Source organism: Carettochelys insculpta, chromosome 7 (assembly GCF_033958435.1).
Source record: "Carettochelys insculpta isolate YL-2023 chromosome 7, ASM3395843v1, whole genome shotgun sequence".
Lineage (NCBI taxonomy): Eukaryota > Metazoa > Chordata > Testudines > Carettochelyidae > Carettochelys > Carettochelys insculpta.
The window spans coordinates 574,074-590,882 of record NC_134143.1 but is presented as its reverse complement, the minus strand read 5'-3'; the positions used below and the strand labels follow the sequence as shown (position 1 = coordinate 590,882).

Sequence of the window (16,809 nt, the reverse complement as noted above, 5' to 3'; positions counted from 1 at the left end):
TTCATCTGCGTCACTTTGTCGTTCCAGAAAACTCGGGCTGAATTCCTGTTTCCCTGGGGTGTGGAAATGGGTCCCTCGCAGCTCCCGCAGCAGAGCGGGTTTGGAGTCTGGCTTTGGGGGCAGGCAGCGGTTAGAAGCACAATACTGATGGGAAATTCTAGGCACCAGGGATCCAAGCTGATCAGAACCTTCAGAAGCCCAGTGACCAGAACCTGCTGTGCTGGGTGCCAGGCCGGCTTTGTGCGCAAAGGGGGGAATGTTAATGCCCCAGGAAGATGAAAGGAAGAAAAGGGCTGGTTCCCCTGTCCTTTCTCAGCAGCTGCACAGGAGCACCTGGGCAGGGAAAACAATCCCTTTGCCTCCCACCAGCCAACCAAGCACAATCTTTCTGAGCCTTGTGCTATTGAGGATGGATGTTTAACAAGGAGCCCCTTTCTCCTACACCTCATTTTACACCGAGAGATGCTGAGCAACAGTAATTGTCAGTGATTTTCTCCAAGTGCCACAGGGAGTCTGGAGCAGGGCTGGGAATTAAACCTCCATCTTTTTAGTGCCTTACCCACAGCAACTGCGTGGAACAGTGTTAGCCGATGGTCTGGTGAGATACCACGTGTCCCCTCACTTCATCCGAGTCTTTAACTACTAGGACAGGCCGTCCCTTCGCAGCGGGCAGCCAGGAATGGCTGACGGATGCCCCAAGGATTTATCACCCAAGTCTTTCACTGCTAGGATGGAAAGTCCCTTCGCAGCGGGCAGCCAGGGAGGCTGAAGGGTGCCCCAAAGGTTGTACTGAGAGCCTCCTTCTCCCGAGTCTTTGACTGCTAGGACAGACAGTCCCTTCGCAGAGGGCAGCCAGGGAGGCTGACAGGTGCTCCAAGAGTCTGCCCCAAGGAGGCGGCATGACCCAGTGCTCACCTGTCAGTGTGCCTCACCAGTGACCATGCTAATACAGCCGAAAACCAGCTGGGTTCTTTTATTTGTGTTCCGTTTGCACAGTAACAGGAGGAGTCAGGTTTAATCTTAACCAGTTACTATTTATTTGATAAAAAGCTTAACTCTTACGGTTATAAGGCTTAGATTTTCACTTCTTAGTTACAAGTAGCGAGCATATAACAAAAGTACTTTAATTCATAGATCTGTTATTAAATGAACACAAAAGCAAAACACAGAGCAGGTCTTATTCTCACCGCTGTGTTACCTGTCTTGGCGTGGCCAGCGTCTGTCACTCAATCCCTCGGCAAGAAGAGAACAAGGATGGAGTCCCCTGGGACCTCGGGTGGCAAAGACCTTCCTGACTGGCAGGTATAGGTGATTAGAGCTCAATTAGAGGGGGCTGCTGGCCCCTTCTTTGTACCACTTGGGTCAAGTTCACTCTTCCTTATCTTAAAGATGCCAATTGTGTTAGATTGTCTCGTGATGCCAGTTCTCACAAGGAGTTTCAAGGGCTTAATTCACACCTGTGAGGTGGAGATAATTTAGACATTCTTTTCCTATGGACGTGAGATTCCTCTCCTGGGACGATGTGCAGGCGTATCAGTCACCGGTACAAGCCAAGGGCAGCCTGAGGCCCTGGTCGTCTGCTAGCCCGTCTGTCTTTTGTTGTCTGGTTTTAGCCCATTCAGGGTCATGATGAGGCAGGACATCTGTGCTCTGAGGCATCAAAGACTGTGCTTGAGATTAGTGCATCTGGGCTCTCAGGCATTCCAAGACTGGGCTGTTTCCTTTGGTCCTTTGTGCTCTGGAGCACCTCAGAGGGGCAGGATAGAGGAGAGCAGGGGAATTCTGTCTGGCTAGAAACAGCAGAAGCATGAGCTGGAGTTGGAGGAGAGGCAGCCAAGGGGGCTGAGCAGGGGTAAGTGGGGATGGGCCCCAAGCTGCCAGTGTTGTGGGGAAACTGGACTCAAACTACTGCCCTGGTGTTAAGAGGGGGAGGATACTGATGCCATGTCACAGCCTTGGAGAGGGTTTGTGATCTGCCCCAGACTGGCCCCGCAGACAGGCTCCGCTGTGTGACTCCCCTGCTGGGTCCCAAGGCCATAGTGGCGTTCGGCAACATGGATGTGGTGGAGGTGAGGGGCTGTAACCTGTCCAAACAGGCCCTGGGGCTGAAATATGACCCGACCCCTAAGTCATACAGGCCACCCCCAAAAACATGGCTCCAGTGGCGCAATGGGTTAGCGCACAGTACTTATAGAGCAGTACTGCAATAGACATGCTGAGGCTGTGAGTTCGAGCCTCACCTGGAGCATGGCTTTTCCAAAAAAAAGAGACTCACCTGGAAGACTCTGAATCAGAGAACATGAGGACTGGAAGGGACCTCAAGAGGCCATCAGGTCCAGGCAGCTGCCCTTGTGGCAGGACCAAATACTGTCTAGACTATCCCAGATAGAAATCTATCTAACCTATTCTCAAATATCTCCAGCGATGGAGATTCCACAACCTCCCTTGGCAATTTATTCCACTGTTTGACCACCCTGACAGTTAGGAACTTTTTCCTAATGTCCAACCTGAACCTCCCCTGCTGCAGTTTAAGTCCATTGCCTCCTGTTCTAGCCTCAGATGCCAAAAAGAACAAGGTTTCTCCCTCCTCCTTATGACACCCATTTAGATACCTGAAAACGGCTATCAAGTTCCCCCTCAGTCTTCTCTTTTCCAAACTAAACAAGCCCAATTCTTTCAACCTTTCTTCATTGGTCACATTCTCTCGACCTTTACTTATTCTTGTCACTCTTTTCTGGACCCTCTCTAATTTCTCCACATCTTTCTTGAAGTGCGGTGCCCAGAACTGGACACAATACTCCAGCTGAGGCCTAACCAGCACAGAATAGAGCGGAAGAATAACTTCTCGTGTCTATTTCACAACATACCTGTTAATGTATCCCAGAATCATGTTTGCTTTTTTTGGAACAGCATCACACTCTTGACTCATATTTAGCTTGTGGTCCACGATAATCCCTAGATCCCTTTCTGCTGTAGTCATTCCGAGACAGTCTCTCCCCATTCTGAATGTGTGAAACTGATTCTTCCTTTCCAAGTGGAGCACTTTGCATTTGTCCTTATTAAACTTCCTCCTGTTTACCTCAGACCATTTCACCAATTTATCCAGATCATTTTGAATTATGACCCTGTCCCCCAAAGCAGTTGCAACCCCTCCCAGCTTGGTATCATCTGCAAACTTAATAAGTGTACTTTCTATGCCAATATCTAAATTGTTGATGAAGATGTTGAACAAAACCAGTCCGAAAACAGACCCCTGCAGAACCCCACTTGTTATACTTTTCCAGAAGGCTTGAGAACCATTAAGAACTACTCTCTGAGTACGGTTATCTAGCCAGTTATGCACCCACCTTATAGTAGTCTCATCTAAATTGTATTTGCCTGTTTTTTTTAATAAGAATATCATGCGAGACCATATCAAAAGCTTTACTAAAGTCTAAGTATACCACATCTACTGCTTCTCCCGATCCACAAGGCTTGTTATCTTATCAAAGAAAGCAATCAGATTGGTTTGACATGATTTGTTCTTGACAAATCCATGCTGGCTGTTCCCTATCACCTTACCACCTTCCAAGTGTTTGCAGATGATTTATTTAATTATCTGCTCCATTATTTTTCCTGGCACAGAAGGACAGCTGACTGGCCTGTAGTTTTCTGGGTTATTCTTATTCCCCTTTTTATAGATCGGCACTATATTTGCCCTTTCCCAGTCTTCTGGAATCTCTCCTGTCTCCCATGATTTTCCAAAGATGATAGCGAAAGGTCAGATACCTTCTCTATCAGCTCCTTGAGTGTTCTGGGATGCATTTCATCAGGCCCTTGTGACTTGCAGACATCTAATTTTCTAAGTGATTTTTAAATTTTTCTTTTTTCATTTCAACTTCTAACCCGACCCCTTTCCCACTTGCGTTCACTATGTTGGGCATTCGTTCAGCTGATTTCTCAGTGAAGACCAAACCAAAGAAGTAATTAAGCATCTCTGCCATTTCCAAGTTCCCTGTTACTGTTTCTTCCTCCTCGCTGAGCAATGGCCCTACCCTGTCCCTGGTCTTCCTCTTGTTTCTAAAATATTTATAAAAAGCCTTCTTGTTTCCCTTTATTCCTGTAGCTCATTTTAGCTCATTTTGTGCCTTAGCCTTTCTTGCTTCTGCATTCTTGTGTCATTTGTCTGTATTCATCCTTGGTAATTTCTCCTTGTTTCCATTTTTATATGATTCTTTTTTTGTTTTGAGATCATGCAAGATCTCCTGGTTAAGCCAAGCTGGTCTTTTGCCATATTTTCTCTCTTTCCTGTGCAGCGGGATAGCTTGCTTTTGGGCCCTCAAAAATATCCCTTCGAAAAACTGCCAACTCTCCTCAGCTGTTTTTCCCCTCAGTTTTGAATCCCATGGGACCTGACCTACCGGCTCTCTGAGTTTTCCTGAATCTGCCCTCCTGAAATCCATTATCTCTATTGTGCTGTTTTCTCCTCTTTCTTTCCTTAGAGTTGTGAACTCTATGATTTCATGATCACTTTCACCCAAGCTGCCTTCCACTTTTAAGTTTTCGACCAATTCCTCCCTATTTGGGAAAATCAAATCTAGAACAGCTTCCCCCACTGAAAGGACTTATCGGGGATTTGAACCCAAGATCACAGCCACCGGGAAGGAAAAATCACACCCCTAGACCCACAAGCTCACTTTTAAGGGTCATCACATACACTCACAGCTTTCCACATTTACCCAGACGAACTCCCACTGCAGGTACTGACAGCTCTGTGGGAAAGTTTACAATGGATTTCAACTACATGTGTCTTTATCCCCATGTTTATCTTTTCATAAGCTGTGACATATTAATATAGTAGAAGCTCTATTATCTATCACTCACAGGGCAAGCTAGATAATTAAATGCGCCAGATAGAAGACTTACCTACCCTAAATGCAAACCCAGCCACACCTGCCAGATGAGCTGATGTCCTTCAGTAGATTTTCTCCTACTTCTTTATAATCACTGAAGAGACTCCAAGCAGACAGAAAAACACTGTCCCACACACAAAGGAAATCTGCCTCCCTGAGTGATGGTAGCTCTGTGAGTGGGAGAAGCAAGGTCAGTGGAGAAGCTGTGTTGTGCAGCTGGGCAGAGAAAGTTTAATCAACCCCCGTTTGAAAAAACTACTCTAGGATGGGACAGAAAAAGGAGCCTGGGGAAGAAGAGGTTGTCCAACAGGGACCTGAAGATTAGTGATTCAAGCAAGAGTGAAATGTGGGTGTGGGCCAGTGGTAGAGTGTTTGATTTCAGATGAAGTGATCTTCCTTCTAATCCATGCTCCCCTTTTAAAAGGCAGCCACTTGTATGACAAGAGTTTTCTCACCTTAACCACCATACTCTGGATTTCTATAGTGTGGGGATCCTGAAAATGGAGATGAACCCTTAATATTTGCCAGTGCCAATGCAGATAAACCTAGCAAACCCCTCCCTCTGTTGAAATCTGGCTACACAGGGAAACTTACAGTTGATACTGAAATGAGGAATTTTGGGTCTCATTTCTGTAAAGAGGTTCTCATTCAGAGTCTATCAAATATTTCACTTCCAGCAGGAAAGGTCTCTGCACAATTTGTAGATATGTGTGGAGAGAGGACGTTAATTACTCTGGGAATTCACAGCCAAGGCTATTGTGTTCTCCCTCAGCTAGATATTTACACACAAGCACTACCAAGCTCCCCAGTCTCTGCACTTCTGTTAATTCTCTGCAGGCTGGTTATTGTAAAAGAAAAATTGACCCTTTTCATCCTTCTGGGGGCTTCAGAGAAATGTCACCTTACAGCCAGGTGGAGCCGGCAGCAAGACGGGCTGGGCTCAATGTCTCGGGGAGAAGAGTGGTAGAAATGGGGCAGGAAGGAGTTTCCTGAGAGGTGAAACAGCTGGAGGGTGGCATGGAGTGCAGGGTGCCAGCATGTCAAGAGTCACAGGTGCCCCAAGAAGTTCCATTTGGTAGGTCCTGGGGTGTAAACAGCAGGAGTCTGATCTCTGCAATCTGAGTTCAAATCTCAGTGGTCTCCTTGTTGGTTGTGTTGTTGCTGTAAATCTCTGTCTCCCCAAAGCTTGGGCTTCTTAATCCACAGGTGCACCTGAGGAAGTGTTTTTTCCTCCTCCTGGATGAGTGAGGCCCACTGGAGCTAGATAGGTCTCTGGCTGGGCTGATTTACCAACATGGCTGCAATAGGTTGGGACCCTGGAACTTACCAGTCTGTGTAGAGATACATGAGCACTGAGGTTGTGTTTTTCACAGCTTCTCCTGATTGCCACACAAGTGGTGCCTGTACCTGGAGCTGCCAGGCTATTCCTATTGCACACACGGCATTTAAAGGAAGGACCATCCAGAGCAGGCTGAGAAAGTCAGGGGACAGCAGGTGAGAGGAAGAGTTCCAGGCTAGAGCACAACTCATCTGTCCCCCTCTGGGTCCTTGGAGCAGGGGCTGCTAGTTCTGACACCTTCATGGGATGCCCTAATGCTACCGAGCACCCAAGGCCAGCACAAGAGGAGGGGAGGGCCCGGACTCCATGTGGCCAGAGGACTTCCCCAAAGATCACAGGGCCTGGCTGCTGCTCCCCCCTGCAAAGCAGCATGTGCGCTGCAGCCAGCCTCAAAATGGGATAGAAAATCAGCCACTCCCCCAGAGGGGCCTCTTAACTGTGGGGCAGGAGATGAGTCCCAAAGAGGCTTTTCCCCAGCTGCTGAGAAGCACAGAAGAACTCAGGGCTGCACAGGGTGGCACAGTTGAGTGGAGACCTGCCCCTCCCCCTGTGGCTGGATCTATTGCTGTCAGGGGCAGAGCACCATTCATTCCCCTGGGCAAGTACCTGCTCCTCTCCCAGCTGTGCACTGCCCAGCCCAGGAGCCTGGAGAGACCAGAGCCCCATCTCAAGCCTTGGAGAGGTGCCCTTCCCCCTCACTGGCTGCACCTGAGCCAGGGCTGCCCCCTCCTTGCCAGAGCACTGCACCCCTGGGTGCACGTGGGGCCCTGCTGAGGCCCTGGCAGCAGCACTGCAGGGGACTGAGGTGAGCAGAGCACTGCTGGGCTGACACTGGAGACAGGCTGGGCCCTGTCAGGCAAATGAGATCATCCCACCCCCACCCTTGGCAGCCAGAGCTCAGCTCAGCCTCACAGAGCTGGTCTGTGCTTTGCATGAGCCCAGCAGAGGAGCTGGGAGGCAGCATGCTCAGGGGAGGGGGTGTGTCAGAAGCAACATTACACCCTGAGGCTGGGGCTCAGCAAACCTGTGACTAGGAAGGTGCAGGGAGGAGGGGATCTGAACCCAGGCATGCAGAGCACAACGGATTATTAGTGCATCACCTTCCCCACTCAGCCACCTCCCCTGCTACCTCTATGGGCTTTTCACCTCCACCAACGTCAGTCCTGCCAGGAACCTTTCTGCCACTGGCTGCTCAGCCGGGGACACAGGGTGGCAGGTTTGGCCCAACAGGGCTACACTCACTCCTGTCTCCTGCACTGCGGCTTCCTCGGGGGAGCAGGGCCCCAAACACAGCCGGGTGCAGTGCCCCAGCCAGAGACAGGGGCAAGGTGGGGGCAGCCCTGGCTCAGCTGCAGCCACTGACATGGGCAGCTGTCTCTGAGGGAAGGGCCTGTCTCCGAGGCTGGCTCAGGGGCTCTGCTCTGTCCCAGCTGCTGGGCCGGGCTGGGCAGTGCACAGCTGGGAAAGGGGCAGACACTGGCCTGTGGGGATGAATGTCACACTCCCCTCTCCGACACTGAGAGCAATAGATCAGTCTGGAGCACCAGCCACAGGGCCTGAGGCAGGCGTCCCTGTGTCCATCCCGCCCTGGAGCCCCCGGGGTCCCTGCTCAGCGGTGCCCAGAGAGAGGCTGTTGAAAGTGCCGTTTTCTCCTGCTGCCCTGGGAGCTGGGCACTTCCCCACCGGCACAACAGCACAGGCAGAACATGGCCCCTGCCTGCACTAAATGCCGTGTGGGGAGCTCCTGAGAAAGCGCCAGTGGGGAGCACCTGGGGCTGGGCACAGAGAGAGGAGACGAACCCCGGGGGTGGGAGAAAGTGCCTGGGGCGCAGAGACACACACAGGGCCTGGAGCCCAAAGCTCGGCCCCACTCGCTCCTCCTGCTCCCAGGGACTCGGCCAGAGCGGCAGCTGCAGCTTTTGGGGCTGTAATGGCCTGAACGCCCAGCAACCCCCCTTCCCCTGGCGGTGGGTCTGTGCACACCCGAGCCCTTCCTCCCCGGGGGGGAACAACTCGTCTGCAGTGTGGGGTGTCCCTCCCAACTCCCTCACTGCCTGCAGCCCAGGGGTTAGTGATTGTCTCCTGGACTCCCCTCAGCCTGTCGGACCCACACACTGTCAGGCCAGGCAGCCCCTGCTGTGCCCTGCTCTGACCTCCTGCCCATGGCCGGTCCCAGGGCCTCACCAACGTGCAGTGCAGAGTGACGTGGGGGTGCACTAGGGGTCACTCGCACCCTCCAGCTTCCACTCCCACCGCAGTCACCATCAACGCTGCTGGAGGAGGAGGTGGGGCAGGGGCAGGAGAGGGGCAGAGCCGGAGGCGAGGGCAGGGCGTGGGGCAGAGGGGAGCTGTTTCAACACTTCCCCAGTCTCCACTGAACCCACTTCACCCACAGCCTCTGTGCAGTGGAAGGAAAACCCTGATGCATGGACCTTGGGCACAGCCCGGACCGAAGCTCCCTCTTCCCCTGCTTCTGCTTAGAACAAAACCCCAGCTGTAGTGCCCTGCCCTGGGACCTGCACAGTCCAGACACGGGCAGGCTCCGCTCTGGGGCTGGGTCCTGCACCAGCTCTGTCCATGTGTCCCTGCTGGACGGGTACAGACAGGGGCTGTGGCCGGCCCTGGGCAGGGTTTGCAGCTCTTGTGTCTCCCCCGACACTCTGCTCCTTTGCAGCTGCTCCGTTAGCGCAGCATTTGCAAAATGGGCCTTCTCCTGGCCTGCTGCTCACACAGCTCCCCTGTCCTCGCAGCCTCCGCTGACTCCCACTTCTCACCTCCTCAAACACAGGCTGCAGCTCCGCACTCACCTGGCCCTTCATGAGCGACCGCCCTGCACAACTGCTACCCCCATTCAGGTCCCACCTCCTGTCAGCCTCACCCCAGCCTCCATCGCCTCTTGGACCAGCCACACACACGTTTCCTGCTCTCTCCCTCGCAGGCCCTCCCACCTGGGACCAGCTTTCCACAGAGATCCACAAAGCTCCCAGCCGCCTCCTTCAAACCCGTCTGCACCACGGTCCTCCAGCAAGCGGTACGGCAGAGAGGCTGCGGGTGCTGGGAGATCCCCGCCTGCACTGCTGGGCAGGGCTGTCTGCTTCTTCCCTTGCTCCCCGTCTGCCTGTCTGTTTGCAGCTGCAGTCACTCAGCTGGGCCTGGAAGCTGTCGGCTGCAGGGGCGGCTTTTCTGTCTGTGTCTGTACAGCCCCGAGCACAAGGAGCCCCAGGCTGGACTCCTGCACACAGCAGTGACACACACAGTGCCAGGGACGCGCGGATCGGATGCTCCATAAGGGCGCTGTGTGAATCGAGACAGGACTCTGAGTGACTCTCTGGCTCATCCCCTAAGGCTCCACTGCCCCATTTCTGGCTCCCCCAGCCCTGTCCTGTCTGTGGAGCTACCAGGGCCATGGAGAAAGGCGCCTGTCACTATTTCCTGCCTGCGGGGAGCAGGAGGTGGCCGGAGGGGAGGAGGTGGGGCAGGGACAGGAAGAGGCAGAGAGCGGCAGGGCCTGGGGATGAGGTAGAGGAGGGTGGGCAGAGACAGAGCAGAGCAGGACACCATTTCAGGGGCAGAGCGCAGTGGGGCATGAGGGGGACACCGACTTGCCTGGAGCTTTGCTCCGAGCTCCCCCAAACAGCAGCAGCCAGTGCGTGTCTGGAGCAGCAACTGCATCACAGCCTCAGCTTTTGCCCCAGGCACAGGCACCTTTGTGTGGCGAGCTCAGGCCGTGCTCAGAGCGCCTGCCTGCATTGCCAGGGTAGGAGTGTGGCGAACACAGGCCTCACTGTGAGCAGGATTGGAACCTGCCCAGGGAAACCCGATTGGGGGTCTAGTCCAACACCCTCATCGCGCAACCATCACAGCTGAAATGTGGCACCTGGTGTTAAGCCAGAGACACTGGAAAATAATCACAGGGCCCAGGCCTGACGTCCTCAGCACCACAGAATTCACCCAGCAGCCTGGCTCCCAGCACACGGGGGATCTGGGGCGCTCTGTGCTCAGCCATGTGCAATGGCACAGGAGAGCACCTTGAACATCTCCCCTCCCCCTGGAGGGAACGGGAACAGCTCTGCCCTGGAGGCTGGGTCTGGAAGAGGAGGTCAGGGCCATGGCTGAAGCACTTGGCTGGGATGCAGCACTCAGGACCCCTTCCCCAAATACACGTATCTACCCCCCATCGGACACTGTGTTCTGCTTCAGCTGTCCGGCCGCCTCCAGCATGGGCTGAGCTCAGGGGCATGTGGGTGACCTGCCCTACAGCTGAAAGGGCATCGGACCCCTTCCACCAGTCGGCTCCCTCACTCAGTGCATCCCAGGGAGCTGAGCCCTTGTGCCCTGCAGTGAGGCAAATCAGGGCAGGGCAGGGCTGGGTGTGGTGCTGTGTCTGTGGCTGGGTTCCCTATCAGCTGTGCCCTTGTGTGACTGCTCGGAGAGACTCGAGTGTTGCCCAGCTGATTAGCAGAGCGCTCACCACTGAGGCTTTTGCTTCCATTGGTGGTGCACATTGGTGCATAGTTCAGAGCATATACACTTTATTCCACACATGGGTGGAAGAGGTTGGAGGGAACATTGCCTGTGGGTACCCAGCCAGGCCAAGGCAGGGCTGTTCATTGTGTGCTGGGCCTCACTGGGAGTTTGGGGAAGGCCAGCTGGGGCTGCCGAGCTGGGTGTGCGGCTGGGTTTGCTGGGTTACGTCACGGTGGTTTTCTTTTCTGCGGTGTTGTGGAAGCCATCTTAGATAGACGCCATTTCTTGTTTCTTAGTTCTGCACGTACACAAGAGCTTGAGCTTTTCCTGGCCTGTTTGGGAACGGCAGGGAGGGTGAGCTGAGTGGAATGCGTTAATGAACTCTGGATTTGGGGCTCTTCCTCCCTAGTACCTGTTCCTCCTGGCTGATTACAGTTTTCTCTCTCAAACTAGTTGGTTTCTCTCACTAATTCCTTCTGGCTCTGGACTTTGTGTGAGGGTATAAAATACTGGAGTTAGCTGCATCAAGCAGCCTTGCTGGACCTGGCTTTACTGGTGTTCAGTTTGGCTCATCTGTTGCCTTGTTGAATTCAATAAAGCTGAACGTTAGCTGCCTACACACAGAGAAGTCTTTTGCTTCAACAATGTGGTGCTTTTTGAGGTGGTAACACTGATCTCTCTGACACACCTCATGCAGGGGCCATTGCTCCTTGTGCCAAGGCATGTGGCTGGGATCAGGACTCAGGACCCTTTCCCAAATTGACACATTCCTCCCAACACACCCGTGTCACAAGGCTCTAGAGCCATCACTTTGCCTGGCTGGTGCCTCAAGGGGCTTCTCTACACTTCCCCTAACTAAAAAGGGGATACGGTAATCAGGGCCAGGGGAGATTACTAAGGAAGGGCTGCTGTGTACACACACCACTTCATTAGACCAATTCTCCCCTTCAGCAACTTCCAAGTGTCATACTGACACTGCAGGTTCAGCATCACTTCCCCATGAAGTTCATGTCTGAGTTATGCCTGTCTTGGTACTGCTCTAACAGAAATCCAAAGCAAGGTTTGGTGCAAGGTTAGAAGATGCCAACAAGTGGAAATGGGCTGATAGGTTAGTTCTTTCCAGGAGCCTCTGGAGGCCAGTTTGACATGCAGAAAATAAAACTGATGCCACAAATGGGAGTTGAACCCATGCCTCCTTGGGGAGACCAGAACATGCAAGTGAGGGGTGGGGGAAATGTCTTGAGGTTAGGGCTTTTGATCAGTTGGCCATCTTCCCAGGACTGAAAGTAAAGCTCTTTCAATACTAGCCTTGCTTAGTTTTTTTATGAGTCAGGCAGATTTGACTCTCTCTGTCCACACACAAAGAACAGAATCAAAAGTGTGATCTGCTCTTTCAAAAGAGAGCATCCACCCAGCTCCCGCTCTTTTGAAAGAACGCACCAGGGATCCTAAATGAAAACTGTTCTTCCCAAAGAAAGGCCCTTCAAAGGCTATTTCTACACAGACCACTTTCTTCCAAAGTGGCCTGGGAATACACAGCCTGAAATATGCTAATGAGACATGGATGTAAACTCCCCATGCCTCATTAGCATACTGCCACGTAATTTGGAGTGCGGAAGACCGTTCTTCCGGACTCCATACGCCGTGTAGAAGCGCGTCCTCGGAGGTCTCTTCCTGGAACAGGAAGGAAGACTGATTTCAAAAGGAGCCCTGCATTCTTTCCATTGACTTCCATAAGAATGGTTTCAGAGCGCAGACGATCCATGGGCTCTTTCAAAAGAGCCCCCTTCTTTCAAAACATCTTTCGAAAGAACTTGCTAACGCAGACGCAGTCTGAGGGTTGGAATTCTCCTCTGCTCAGATTTGTTAAATAAATGGCAATCAAGCGCCCAAGTGATGGGATCTCTTTTTGGCTGTTATTCCCCACTATCCCTCAAGTGTTAAAGTTTCATGAAAGATAAAAAACCAATGAGGAAGAAAGCAGAGCAGGTGAGGGTTGGACATCTCTGGACCCAGCCTCCCAAGGCTCAGAGCGACCTGCCCTAAGCCCACACTGCACAGCTCTCCTTACACAGGAAGGAGCAGCAGGATCACTCTCCCAATGGCACCAGCCCTCCACAGCAGCTCCATTGGCTTTCTCTGCTCCTCATTTCCTTGCCAGGTCTTCTGGCCTCAAGAATTCCCTCTCTAGGAAGTGAGGAAGTCATAGAAACAGGAATCCAGTACCTAAGCCAAACACACACAGCCACACTTCAGCAGAGACTCATGTGGCACCCTAGAAATCCCACTCAGCCTGGTTCAAATGCCTCTGACTCTGTCTACACTTCAAAATTAGGTTGAACAAGTTTGTCGTGGCTGATTTTAGTAAGAGGGAGGCCAAAGTTACAGAAGAGAGAGACATTTGCAGGCCGACAACACTGGGCTACTGGGAAAGGAAAACCAGCAGTGGGAGAATATGCACATGGAACCGACTCTCGCCTCACCTGAAAGGGGAGGAGGTACGGCTTGAGCTAACCCCCCACATATACAAGCCGTTTGAGGCACCAGCCAGGGAAAGTGAAGGCTCCAGAGTCTGAAGTGGAACAGTGTCAGATGTGTGTGGTGGGAGGGGAATATGTACATTTGGGGAAAGGGCCTGAGTCCTGGATCCCAGCCACATGCCTTGGCCCAAAGAGCAACGGCTCCTGCATGAGGTGTGTCATGGGGATAAGAGTTCCCCCCACAAAAAGCACCACACCTCAGAAGAGAAAACCACTGTGATGTAACCCAACAAACCCAGCCACACACCCAGCTCAGCCGCCCCAGCTGCCCTCCCCAAACTCCCAGTGAGGTCCAACACACAATGAACAGCCCTCCCTTGGCCTGGCTGGACACCCACAGACAATGTTCCCTCCAGCCTCTTCCATCCATGTGTGGAATAAATTTGATATGCTCTGAACTATGCACCAGTGAGCACCACCAACAGAAACAAAAGCCTCAGTAGTGAGCACTCTGCGAATCAGCTGAGTGACATTGGAATCTCTCCTGAGCAGTTGAACAAGCCCACAGCTAATGGGGCACAGGGCCTCAGACACAGCACCGCACCCAGCCCTGCCCTGATTTGGCCTTGGGATGCACTGAGTGAGGGAGCCAACTGCCCCTGAGCTCAGCTCACGCTGGTGGCAGCCGGGCAGCTTTAGCAGAACACAGTGTCAGATGGGGGATAGAAGGTACATTTGGGGAAGTGGTCCTGAGTTTCGCATCCCAGCCCTGCACTTCGTTCATGGCCCTGACTTCCTCTTCCAAATCCAGCCTCCTGGTCAGAGCTGTTCCCATTCCCTCCAGGGGGAGGGGAGACATTCAAGGTGCTCTCTTGTGCCATTGCACATGGCTACACACAGAGAGCCCCAAATCCCCCCTGCCTGCTGGAAGCCAGGTTGTTGTCTGAACTCTGCAACCAGTCATTGTACCTGAATGTATTTCCCCTTCCACCAGCACAGCCATCCCTGGGTTCTTCCGTGCTTCTCAGCAGCAGCTGGGAAAAAGTCTCTTCCAGGTCTATCTCCTACTCCAACGCAAGCCCCACAGAGGGATTGGCCATTTTCTTTACCCCCTTGTGATGATGCCCTGACGGCCACATCCTCGTTTGGGCGTGGCCTTAGTGAGGGGGAGGAGCCCCACACTGGGTCTTTATGGAGGCCTGAAGGCAGTCACGGTCTCCCCTGCACTTGCACACATTGCAGCTATGTCAGTGAACCAGCCCAATCAGAGACTGAGCTCCAGTCCACCTCATTCATCCACCATCAGGCCCAAACCCCTCTCTTAACAAGCACGTGGATGCAGAAGCACAACCATGATAGAGCCAGAAATTTGCAGCCAACCACCCCAGCACTTCGAGGTCCCACTGAGATTTCAACGCAGATTGCGGGAATGAGAACCCTGAGCGCTGCCCATTACCCTATGGGCCCTGCAGTTGTACTTTTCTTGGGAACCTGTGACTCTTGGCAGGCTGCTGCCATGCGCTCCTTGCCTCCCTCCAGCTGCTTCATCGCCTGCCCCATCTCTGCCTCTCTCCTCCTCCAGACATCAGCCCCAGCCCTTCCCGCTGCTGACTGCAACTGGCTGCTGGGACACATTTCTCTGACGCCCCGAGAATGATGAGATAAGTCCATTTTTCCTTTACAAAAACCAGCTGGAGACAAATAACGGAGATGCAGAGATTGGAAAGGTCGGTGGTGATTGTAGAGCAATATCCGGCCAACAGAGGAGATAATAGCTCTGGGTGTGAATTCACAGGGTAACTGACATCCTCTCTGCACACACATTTGCAAAGTGTGCAGACACCATGCAGCTGAATATGACACATTTGAAAGACTCTGAATGATCATCCGCCAAAACACGAGCAAGCTGCAGACTTTTGCAGTTCACAAAACCATCCCTGTTGCATGTACAGCACCATCACATCGAGCTCAGCAAACCTGTGAGAGCCCAGGCCCAGCAGCACAGAGGATACCAAGAACCCACACCTGACTCCCTGCCAGCCCCAACACCTGGGCCTGCCCAGCTTTGCTGGTGTTTGGATCCTGTAAGGCACCAGGGTGAGCTCAGCTTGTGCTGGGTAGAGTCACAGAGACCAGGCAGGTCAAGGGGCCATGAAGGACTAAGCCCAGCATCACCAGTCCATCCAGCTCAGAGTGTGTGAATCTCACTCCAGGCAGGAGGGAGTGTGGGGAAGGTTTGGGAGGTGAGGTCAGGTGCAGTGGGTGTGAGAAGTGATGTTTGTTCTTCCTCCACAGCTGGGTTTGCTTTGCAAGGCCGAGTGTTGCTCAGAGAGCAAAAAGTCTTGAGTTGAACTCCCTGATGCTGCCCCCAGAGAGTGTGTTTGCTGCTCTCCTTGACTTTGTGTTGTTCCCGACATTTTTCTCCCATTCAGAGTGGTTTGTGACCTGTTCAGAATGTGAAGTTAGTTTCTTCATTTAGACCTGTGAAGACATCTTGGAAATGACCTTGGAAATCAGAAGTTTGATGTAGAACTTCTCAGAGCACTGGCTGTTTGCTCAAACCTGGTCCTGGAGCATATCCCAGGTTTTCTCTCAAAAGGGGGCTTGTTGGTCTAGGGGTATGATTCTCCCTTTGGGTGGGAGAGGTCCTGGGTTCAAATCCCAGACAAGCCCTTTTCCTCATGCTCTCCCTGGGCAGCTGGTGGCCTTGCACTAATTCTGCCTCAGTTCATTTGCTCAGTGTGTAGAAGTAGTTGAATGGAACTGGATGGCTCAGCCTAGGCAGTAGCTCTGCCAAGATGAGGCCCCTGCCAGTGACTACACCCCTTCTCTTCAGTGTGGCAGCACCTCTTGCTGGCAGAAGCCACCAATGCCCAGCTTGCAACTCAGCTGCCTTTTGGATAACTTGTCATTTCCCATCTTCTGAGCTAAAGGCCCTTCAATTCTCTTTCACTCCTACAGTGACCCAGGCAGTCCACTTGTTCCCTGCCACAGGCCCAATCTATGCTACACCAGCAGGGGCTGTTGGGGGAACCCAGGCCCACTCTCCCTCTGGTTCCAGCCCAGCAGGGACCCCACTCCAAGTACTTCTTGGCTTTTCCCTCCCAGCTCCCACTGCTCCTCCCCTGCATTGCTTCCTACAACTCCCCCTTCATTTGGCTCTCCTGTCTATGAACCCTCAGCCTTTCAAGTGGTGGCCATTTCCCAGCAGCCTCTGTGTTACTAGCATCCATCCTGCCTTTACAGCCCCATCTGCTCCCGCTGGCAATCGCTCTGTGCTCCTGGTCATTTCCTCCAGGTGCAGCCTGGGCAGTGATTCCTTCACAAGCCTGTGCTGGGGGGATGCCCTGCCACAGTTACCGTCTGGTTTAGTTCACGCTCAGGACTCTGAGTTGTTCCAGTCTCTGCACGTGTTTTGTTGCTCTGGTTGGTTCTTGGGTTTGGTTCTTTTTTGAGGCCAAGCAGAGCAGCAGGGGACATGGCTGGCAGCTGTCCCAGGTAAGAAACCCCTCATCTTGCAGACCAGGACTCTAGCCTCTCTGGAAGCCCCAAGGTTAACTAAGACATGAGCCTTTGGGGGCAGGCGTCACTGCATGCTCGTCTTGGCGCCACCTTCTGACCCATGGCAGTG

General features: G+C 52.9%; 2 non-coding genes across 2 annotated transcripts; both read left to right on the top strand.

The window, feature by feature from the left end:
• The first annotated feature begins 2,155 nt into the window (after positions 1–2,155).
• TRNAI-UAU (transfer RNA isoleucine (anticodon UAU)) lies at positions 2,156–2,248 on the top strand. The gene is given in 2 exon segments: positions 2,156–2,193; positions 2,213–2,248. It is a non-coding gene; the product is annotated as a tRNA-Ile (tRNA).
• Positions 2,249–15,779: 13,531 nt separating this feature from the next.
• On the top strand, positions 15,780–15,851 carry TRNAP-UGG (transfer RNA proline (anticodon UGG)). Its single transcript has one exon. It is a non-coding gene; the product is annotated as a tRNA-Pro (tRNA).
• Positions 15,852–16,809: the final 958 nt, after the last annotated feature.